Genomic DNA, 11,412 nt, shown 5'->3' with positions numbered 1-11,412 from the left:
ATGTTGCTGATGTAGACTCAGGCAATCTACACTAGACATCTGGACAGTTGTATGCATACAGTCCATGCAGTCTGAACTGAAGGTTATGTTGGTAGCTGCACTGTGTTGGAAGAACCATTGTAGTACCAAGTCATCTTGTGTCACTCTTCCTATGCTCCTGATAGCCTTGCCTTCTCATCTCTTTAAGATGCAATGCCTTGTGAAGCTTCAAACCAGCCTGCTGTTTTACCTGAGTTTGCTGTACCTTCCAGCATTTGAGCAAAAGCTTGAGGGAAGGGCCATAGCCCAGTGGCAGAACATTGGCTTTGCATGCAGAAGGTCCCAGGTCTCAATCCCTGGCAGCATCTCCAGGTAGGGCTGGGGGCGGGAATCTTGCCTGAAACCATGGAGAGTCACTACCAGTCAAAGTAGACAATACTGCACTAGATTTTACAGATGCATGGTTTAGGGTGATTTAGATAGCAAGTAGTCACCAAGCAGTGCAATACATGTGGATTTGGACTATCTGCCAGGATAATCAGAAATAAGAGCCAGTGTAGTATAATGAGTAGACAGTTGGACTGGAGGTTCAATTCCCCACTCTGCCTCGAAGCTCACTGGTTGGCCATGGATCAGTCACTCTCTCTGCCTAATCTAACTCATGGGTTGTGAGGATAAAATGAGAGAAGGGAGAACTACATACACTATACTGAACTCCTTGAATAAATTATGGAATAGAAAATCTATTTAATAATTGGCATCAAAATCTTCTTCACAGTAAAGATTTGAATCCATCATGCATTTGAATCCATCCTACACAAGACTGCAAATATTAATGTACAATGGGGAGGGTACTCCAAACGCACCCTTAAAAATATTCAGCTAAGAGGTTGGTCTTCAGCTCCCAGTGTTGTTGATTCTGACTGAACATCCAATGTTCTGTAGCCACAGTCTTAGAATTCCTAACTTAGGCACTTGGCAAGCAATCTCATGTTTCATACATTTAGCATCCAGTAGTTCTCAGGCAATAGTTTCACGATGTAAGATGCTTTAGAAAACCAGGCCATTAATTTTTGCAGCTAAATGTGGACTTTGGAAGCCAGCTTTAGATCCTTTATTTTGACAATCTGAACCCAAAGTTCACCCATCTCAGACTTCTCTGCGGTTTTTGGTATCTGCAGCTTTTATTGATCGTTGAACATTGATGGCTCTTGGCACTTGTTTGTTGATTAACTCATTCCTCAAGATGCTTAATTAGTAAAAGATCTACATTGTGGAAAACACTGTTTACACAGAGCAGTCAAAGCCCTCTCAATCAATTAGATATGCTTTCTGGTTTGTATTCTCCTCAGAATCATTGCCTTTCTTTTTTCAGCCCAGAGGGCCAAGAATCTGTATTCTGGTCACCTCTCTGAAACCACAGGAGATCTTGTAAATGCCCTGACCCCTCACACCAGGGCCTGATATATCATGTGAGGACTGTTCAGAGGATCTGTAGAGGAATTTCTTCAGCACAGAGGGAGGCTGACCAGCAATGTGACCTTCCATAAAGACAATATGAAGCAGCTCCCATTGACAGACTGAAAAGACTTCCTCTAAAACTCATTTGTGGGCACAGTCTGCTCTCCTAGAGCACTGCAGATTGATGTCCTTAAGTCTATGTTACTGATTATCCCAAGCAATTCATGCTGTGTTCTTTGTCTTATTTAATGAACAGAAACACCGAGGAGAGCTAGTAAGACATGGAGAGTTTTACATCCCAAAATGTCTTGACAAAGGGCGTAGACAATTGCTCTAAGTACAGGTTTGAAATGTTGCATTGTTTTTATTTTCATTCCGAGACCTTTGTGTCGAGAGTAGAGCTAAAGAGGAGAAAAGGACAGCATACTGGATTGGATCCAAACTTATGTTATTTGAACTTACCTTCCATTAACATCAATGGCCATTAAGTCCTGACTACGTAACTATCCCAGATGGTTTCTATGGTAATTAAATGTAACTTACTTAGTCTAAGTTCACATGTAACAGCTTTGGAAAATGTGTAAGTGCACCTCGTTGCCCGCATTTCATTAGCTTTCCATATATTTGTAGTTCCTGTTATTTATCTATGTATTCATGTTCATGTGCAGGCACATGGTCCTATGTATGGACTTCCAGGCTTTTATGATCCAAAGTGGAAGAAAATATTTAAATATAAAACATAGTCACCTCAAGGACTGCCTTTCCACATATGAACCAACCTGCATGCTGTTATCATCATCTGAGGCCCTTGTTCATGTGCCTCCTCCACTAGAGGCCTAGAGGGTGGCAACACGAGAACAGGACTTTTCTGTGATGGCTCCCTGTTTGTGGAATGCGTTCCCCAGGGAGGCTCGCCTGGCACCTTCATTACATATCTTTAGGTACCAGTTGAAAACATTTGTCTTCCTTGGAAGAATGGCAGACGAAATTGATTGACTTTATGGGACTGGCAGAACTGACTGGCAGAATCCGCGACCAGGGAGAAGAATCGGCAGAGGAAGAATGGAAGAAATTCAAAGACTATTTGCAAAAATATTGTAATATTAAGGAATACTGAGTGATGTTGGATTGGAATTAAGGGGTTATCAGCTGTAATGGTATATAAGAATATGAAAAAATAGTTCTTTTCTGTACATAAGTAAAAGTATAAGTTACAATAATTTAAGAAGATGGATTGAAAATAAGGTTTATAGCTGTAATGCTATGAGATAAGGATTTGCTGGATGAACAATTTGAACTGGAATACAAGAAGGGGAGGTATGAGGAGGTCAGGGAAATATGTTATTGGAAAATATGATATGAAATTTATGTGTTTTTAATATTTTTTCTTTTTAATTTTTCTTCTCTTTTTTCTTTTTCTTTTTGGTTTGTATAAAATGGAAAATCTTAATAAATATCTTCTTTAAAAAAAACAAAACATTTGTCTTCCATTTCTCCTGAACATTTTATGGCCTTTGAAATGTGTTTGTGGGAGTGGGGTTATTGGTCTGTTTTTGCTATTGTTTTATTATATAATTTGCGTTCTCATTGTGAACCAGTCTGTGATCATCATATGAAGAGCAGTATACTAATTTAAATAACAACAACAACAACACTAGCAAATTAGCACATTAAGCTTTAGGTACATTTCAAAAAGTACTTAAGGATGTGTTTCCTTCCCACTTCCATTACTAAATGGAACAATTCAGTAATGCAGAGCATCAACCAAGGTTTCATCACAGTGGCTTGGATGCTGCAGTTCTGCTCAGAGAGAAATGGGATACAGTGGTGTCATGTTATATAGAAAAGACCAAAGTGTGGTGAGCTACATTGCAAGATTTTTTTTTTACTGCACATGTCGCTTTCTCTTCCCTGCCCCTCACAATAGCTAACTAGTTTTCTGATTCTGTAAAAAGTGTGTTTTATTTTGCTGTTGAACCATCCGTTAGGTATGCCTCTGCTTTTACCTCTAAGATCACCAAATCTAATAACACTTCCTATACTTGAGATACTACCTATACTTCTGTGGGAAAAGAATGAAACCATCCAGGTTTGCCAAATTACTCCTACTCAAACCATCCATATAGAGAGCTGCATTTATGAAGCTGACCTAATTCATCCACATGAAAGGACTGGAACATATGAGGCTCCCTTATAATGCAGCAGCTCTCTTAGGTTATTCATGGCCCAGGACAAGATAGCTGGTGTCCTGCTGGGCAGGAGGTGGAGGAGATAGGGAAACATGGGGACTGTTCTCCAGGCAGCCAAGAGGGCAAGGAGGAGAAAGAAGCAGGAAAGAGGGGCTGAACTTTACATCTTTATCTGAAGTCATTCGCAACTTCTTTGGCTGAGCCTGCAAGTCGTAAATATTAATGACAGATGTTTGAACAATTCTCACATTTAAAACCTGTTATTCACAAAGTCACAAATTACAGTTCAGGGGAAAGAATAAAGGTCAATGGTGCAACCAATCTGGGATGTGTGTTCTTCTAGTCCTAAGTATACATTTTGTGCTCACAGTTTGCGAGGTGCTGAAGTGAGTGGCAGCTTGTTTTACAAGAGCATGGCATATTGGGGCTAATGGTAGTGAGGTTCCCAGCTTTCCTGCTTCTCCGCTAGCATCTTCTTTGAGTCTGCAGAAAAACACTGAGTTTTCAGATACAAATTCTTAAGGGAGCCAGAGAGCTGCACCTTTCATGAATTAATCCAGGGTTCTTAAAATGCATGGTTCTGTTTAATGTGGAACATCTGACACTAGGGTTTGCATATCTCTTTGTTCACATGCAGAGTATTAAAGGGAAATGCTGTGTAATCAGTTTAATCAGGTCAGGGAGGGAATCAGGACACCCATTTACTGGCAAAATCCCAGACTCTGTGGGTACAGAGTTTGGAAATCCTATAAATGCATTTAGTTTTATATTGAATGACTTAATCCTGTTTGGCTGCCTATATGGGGACTTGAAGAATAGGCATGGCTTTCCACTGAATCCCATGCTTCACCTGTTCTTTGCAAACTGTTTTTTTCTTAAACTTCAAAAGACAATCGCAGATGGTTGGCTGATGGTTAAGCTATGTTGCTGCTTTAACCAGATAAACTATTAATTGATATAATGCTTCTGCAAAGGAGATGTCTAGCCACACAGGATGAAATGTTGCACTCAGGAGAAGACATGGAAAATTACTCTTGAAATCAATGGGTGTATGCATGCAAATTGCAGCTGCAACTTTATGACAAATTAATATGGGAGATAGTACATTTCTTACCTTGTTCTCTGTTTCTGCTCCTTTTAGTTCAGCCACTACTCAGTCAAATACATAGGCTGATAGCAGACATTTGTCTGAGTAACCTAAGCAACTGCGAGCCACCAACAAGCCTTACAAGTGGAGGTTTTTATCAGTCTGTATCTGTATTGGATTTGAAATTGTTTATATATATGAAAATGTTTATATGTGTCCTTTTTGTTGATGTTTTAAATTGCTTAATCACTTTGAAAAGTTTCGTAGGAAGCAATTTATAAATGGAAATGAAATTTGCTATGCCATTTGTAAGCAGAGAAATTAGAGGCACCATTTTGCCAAATTTCTCCAGAGAGAGAAATTATTCAAAAGGTTCTCATGAGTGGAGCTCACCATTAGCAGTGGCCGTAGCACAGCTTGCTTCATTTTAATTAGGTAGTTATATCATCCTTCAAAAGGCTTTCAAACAGGAGTTGGGCAATTAATCATATGCAATTACATATGGAGATCCTGTTGATGTGTTTATTTCATAAAATTTATACACTGCTTGTTTATATATTTAAAAAAACACAACCTCAACATGGTTTACAAAGAGAATAAAACAATAAAATTACCAGTAAAAACAATTAAAAACCACTATTTTAAAAATCAACAAATTGTTGTGAGAATAAAGAGGTATCAAAAACAGTGTACGCCATCCTGAGTTCCTTGGAGAGAGGAAGAATAGGCCAATAAGGAAGAGCTGCAGACCTGCTCTAATATCAGAATTGCTACAACTCACCTGAATGGAATCAGCTATATTTATCATCAACCCATAGGTTGCACAAATTAATTGTGTTATACCATGGTACTATGTTCTAGATGTGCATGCCAAAGGAACAAAGCAGTTTACTAGGATTGTACATTGAATTTTGACAAATCCCAAATCCTGAACTAGCAATGCAGCACATAGGGATTATGGTCTGATGAGATACATACATACATACATACATACATACACACACATACAGTACACACACACACACACACACACACACACAGCTGCCCTTCTGGGAAACCATTGCATCTATGCTTCTGACATTTGGCAGAGCCTTCAGAAGGATCAACGTTGCCTGAAAATTTCATCCAATTCTGCTCAACAATTAAGAAGTTATAGATGTTTCTTTTTCTAAAAAACAAAAAAAAACCCGCCACCAACACTCATATTTTAAAAGTGCCCCACTCAGAAGGTCCTGAACAGATTTAGCTATGATCTGGCAAGCTTTATCCACTCTGGAGAGGTACTATGTCTGCAAATTTTACCTACTTCTGTCATAAAGAAAATAAATTATAGCATGTTTTACATTTCCCAATAGTGAATGGAAAGAGGCAAAGTAGAGTTGGACAGAACCCAAGCTGTAAGCATATAGAAATAAAGACGGGTCCCTTTACCTTTACCTTTTCTGTGTTGCTAACACTAAGTTGTCATCAAATGAAAAATCTCCAACAAAAGCTCTTAATATTCTTAATTGCCTCTAAAAGTAGATCTCAGCATCTTGCTTTGATACTTGCCCTTTGACTTTCAGTGCTAGCCTTAGACCCTTTTGCACCTAAACACACAGTCAAAATGGTGCCCGTTTGCTCAGGACCAGGGCCTAGATACAGGAAACTGGCATTGCTTCTGGATTCTGCTGTTTGAAAAAAACTGCTTCATTTTGCTTCATTGTAAAACTGACTCTGATTACACAAACTTCCTTTTAATATTCTGCATGGGAAGAAAGAGATCTGCAGGCCCTGCTCTCAGATGTTCCACCAGATGTTCCTCTTGGCTACACTTGCTGATATGCCTACTTCCATTTCTTGAAGGCCACATTTTAGCATAGCTAAAGATGGATTTGATGAAGTGGTAACAGATTTGGTCAATTCCAAATCTTAAGTCCTTGCAGTAGATTTTTGAAACCAAAAGTTTAAATTCAGCATGTCTTGCCTTTCATTAAAATATCTCTCACCAAAACATTTAATAAAACAAAACTAGGATTTTACTGAATGGCTGATACCCATGGACATCTAATATACTTTTGTCCCTTCCATCCAAGGTGGCATTTTATGGGCTTGATTTGCCTGTAGGGAACTGTGGTGCAGGGATTTACTCTAGTAATTCTCACCTCCCACACACAGGACAATCAAAACAGTGTAAGAAAGAAATTCAAAACAGCATGATCATCCCAATCACTGGAAAGGCATCTTGAAAATCTTAACTGTCCTTATGGCACAGAAGCCGTCAAGCGACTGCTCTTTGTTACAACAAGTATTGCTCAATAACCAAACTCTGCACAAATTAACATACTTGGCAGAAATATCCTTGTTTTCTCATTTCATGGAAAGACACTGGCTCACTCCCCAAACTGGATTGGTAGGTAAAATAACAAAAGCACTGATCAGACTTTTTTTTAAAAAAAATAAGAATGGCAATGTGTGTGTCTCTTGAGGTTCTCAGACAATGAGTAAAAAAAAGTCCACATTTCTTAGCCTGTTATAGCATGTTGCCTGTTTGGCTGTTGATGTTAATTTAACTGAGGGGCATTCACATTTAGCCTTTCCTGTCTTTTCCCTTAACTTATTTTACTTGCTGTTGAAATGTACGCCCCTCTTCCACAGCAGCTCTTTTAATAATTATACATAAACTGTGATGCACAGTTTTAGAATTGTTGGACTGGAGAACATTCTGCCTGATTCCCTGCCAAAAAGGGGGTTCCTCAAAACATCAGCCCCTGCTTCCCAAGTTAACTCCACAAAATCCAGAGTACAGTAGTATCACAAAGCCCAACTAATAAGGCAAATTTGGTACAGAACACCCATGTTAACTTGTACCAGTGTCAGTGGTGGGGAACTTGTGTCTCTCCAGAAGTTGCAACAATTCCCACCATCCCCAACTAGTAGACAAGCTGGCTGGGGATGATGGGAGTTGGAGTCCAACAACATCTGGAATACCACATGTTCCCCACCCCTTCTAGAGATTCAAGCAATGTCTGTTTTTATGCTAAAGGGGAAGTGTGATGGCCTGGGAATCGGATTCAGAGGCTGAACCTGAGGAATCCCAGCCTGCACAGGAGTCCCCGCCTCCAGAAACAGCTGAGCCAGGGCTGGGGCATGAGCCTGAAGGGTCCTCGCCTGTGCTGGATCCTCAGGTGCAGGCACCAGCTGAGTTTGCTCTGGCTCCTGAGGGGATGGAGGACCCATTGCCTGCAGGTGCTCCACCCTCAGCCCCATCAGAGGAAGCTGAGGTTGCCTCTGGGTCTGGTAACTCTCCAGCCTCTCCTGAGCTGCAGAGACTCAGGGCAGAGAGGTGGAGGGAACTAAGTTCCTGCAGGAGGAGTGCTCGCCTCCAGGCCAGGAGAGGCAAGTCACCTGTGGACCGAGGCCGCCCTATGCCTCGGAGCAGATAAAAGCCAGCCAGCCCCAGTCCCAAGTTGTGGGAGCAACATCGTTGGTAGCCTGTTCCTGCCTGCACCCTGTCCTGCCTCTCTGTCGGAGCTCCTAAACTCACCCGACTCCCTGCCTTGGACCCAGCTTCAGCTTTGACGGACTGTCTCCATACTGCACCCTCGACCTCGGACTGGACTCGGACCTCGCCTCTCGGTTAGCCCCCAGGACCAGCACAGGAAGCAAATGATCTAGTTGTCTCACCTGGGCAAAATTCCATTCTGGCATCACACATGGCAATCAACAGACATAAAGCAAAACCTCATTTCCATCTGATATTCCATGTCAATTTAAAATTAAAACTAAAACTCCAGGCCTTACTGAAATTTGACTGAGTAACAGAAAAAAATACAGAGTAAGAGCTCCCAGGTTTTTATGCCACAGGGATACCTCAGTCAGCAGAGCATGACTGTCTTAATCTCAGGGTCGTGGGTTTGAGCCCCACATTGGACAAAAGATTCCTGCACTGCAGGGGGTTGGACTAGATGACCCTGGTGATCTCTTCCAACTCTACAATTCTATGATTCTTTGATTTCAGTGTTGGCTCCTTGAAAGCTGGTGGCAGTGAGAATTTCTTGCCCAGGGCCCTCTCAAAACACAGCACTGAATAATAGGGTCAATGGAAAAGGGGCTTGAAGAATAGCAAGATAATGAAACAAGGCCAACAGAGTGCTTTTAATTGGCCATGCAATAGTCATTAAGCTTGCAGTCGCCTTTTCAAAGTTGCCACTGAAGATTGCATAATAGAGCTAGCATTAGTCATCCAGTTCTTCATCTTCCTTTTTGAAAAAGGAAGGAAGAAAAGGTGCATTTTATATTTACTGCAATATTTAGCACATTAAGTGCTGCAATTACAATTGCATTTGTATTTGACAGTAAATGCTACTTTAAAATAGTGTTACAGAAATTATTTAGTACAGTGTGTTGATGTGACAGTGTTTGATGTTTTAATGTCTATTAAATCATTGTTTTACATTTTTCTTTCAGAGTGCATTTTTTGGGGTGGGGGGGGGAATAGAAACCCAGAAAATTATTTCAGGCACATTTAGGAAGGCAAAATTAGAGGATAGTGCATGCCCCTACACAGTAGGCTGAGAGGGGTGACAGGGGGCTCATCCACATACTCTTTTTGCCCTGTGCTTTCTAGGCCCTGGTCCACACTTTAAAGCTCCATGTCCGAGCACTTTTTTTCGCCCTGCTGTTTCCCCCCTGGAAAACCCACTCTTTAACACTGAATTGGTACGAACAGCAATTAGGATTTTCTGCAGTTTGCTCTGATTCACCAGTAAAGAGCAGGATATGGAGCTTTAAAGCACAGACCCCTGTGTCTAGAAAGCACAGGACAAAAGGTGAGTGTGGATGAGCCCTTACACAAATGCCCTTGCATTCTGTGTCACTGGGCCAATTCACTGCTGGAACAAGCATCAAGATGGCATGCTTCCTCCTCGCACTCCTTATGCCACTCACACTCATACTACCTTCTCAATCTAAGCACTCAGTTACTTCCTCCTCCTCCTCTCTCACCTCATAATTTACCTTTTCATCCAGGGGAAAAAACAACAACAACCCTGATTTGCAGATGCCCTCCAAACAGCCTGCAAACTAGCTTCACACAGTTTGAGCTGAAGTTGAGGTACACAGGAAGGAAAGAATACATAAGCACACGACTCGTTCACACAGTGCCAACCTGTAGTTTGTCATTACAGCTGAATCAAGTGGCTGTGTCTGGACCTCTGCTTTCCCAGGTTCATTCTGAGAACTGTAAGAAAAGCAGGGAATTGACTCAAGCCAAGTAAAACCAAAGCAAAAAAAAAAAAACCCCACTATGGAACAACACAGAAAACAGCTCCCCAACAATCACACAGTTAAGCTGTGGCTGGGGTCAGCCTGACCTAAGTGGCTACAGCAGTTGCTCAAGAATGGGGATAAGACCCGGCAGCTTAAAAAAGAAAGTGATGTAAATTCTCATCTCCCAAGAACGGGTAAGCAGAGCATTCACTCTCATTAGGATATTTCTTCTTTAAATAAACCCTATGAATAAGTGCTAGAAACCCAGCACTTTATATACATATAAAAAAACCTTTTGCTTTAGCTTTCCATTCCAGCTCATTCTTTGTGATGAAGAGGTCCGAGCATTACTCTGAGTGGGAAAAGATCAGGCTGCTGGATAGGGACAAGAAAGGGAATGTGGTTTCCTGAAAAGTTTCCAGAAACGACATGGGAAAATAATTCTTGAAAGAGATGTGGAACTGGAAACACTTCCTTTTGGAGCAGCATTTCCACAGTGTTGTTTTGTTGGGCCAAAAGTAATAACAGTTCTGCTATTATTGTTGCGAATAGGGTGAGCACGGAGGGGGAAAAGTAATTCATGCAACAAGCAGCTATAATTTCTGGGGCTACAGGCCATGTCTACAATGCTGAGGCATGGTATTCATGTGGTTTCTTTAACCTGCAACTCTGCATTTAAAAAAAGATGGGGGGGCAGTTTCTTCACATCCCACCAAAAGCTGTCAGAAGCTGTGTTTCCAGGAATGCTTTGGGCAGCAAGAATCTTAGCATAAAAACATGTCTTCATTCTTTTGTTTTTATGTCTACATATCTCCCATTTTCAGACTTGTATGGAGCACGTTGACTCAGTTTTTTCTGCACTGTTCCCTTTAATGCAGCAACAGCCTACTGTGAGCCAGTTACCATGCAATCTTGTACGTTGAGTTCAATGGGATTTACTCCCATGAAAGCAAAGAAATGCTTGCAGCCTTAGCTGAGGAATCTACGTGGCCTAAAAACATAACATGAACTGGCTGCTGTTACAGCTTCCACGGGAGAATCTTAAGAATCTGTTTTCTCTTCTAAACAAGACCAGAGTTTTACAGCAATCATGGCTGCAGGGAACTGGGAAAGGATTGGTGTATTTTTGGAAAGCACAAAAGGCTCTGGGGAATCCTGGGATGAGAGGAAGGAACTTCCAGCACAGTTCACACACACACACACACACACACACACACACACACCCTTCTGTACCCAATCTCTGACATAAACAAGGAAAACACTAAAGTAGATCAGCTGCAGTGCATGCAAAACTAACATATTTATTGTGGCATAAGCTTCCAGGGACTCAAGCAAAGCTTATGCCAGAATAAATTTGTTTGTCTTTAAGGTGCCACAAGACACTGTTGATTTTGCTGCAACAGACTAACACAGCTACTCCTCTGGAAGTACACGAAAGGTAAATAT

Source organism: Podarcis filfolensis (genome assembly GCF_964270895.1).
Source record: "Podarcis filfolensis genome assembly, chromosome: 7".
NCBI lineage: Eukaryota > Metazoa > Chordata > Lepidosauria > Squamata > Lacertidae > Podarcis > Podarcis filfolensis.
The sequence above is the reverse complement of the archived record's forward strand: the minus strand, read 5'-3'. Positions refer to the sequence as shown.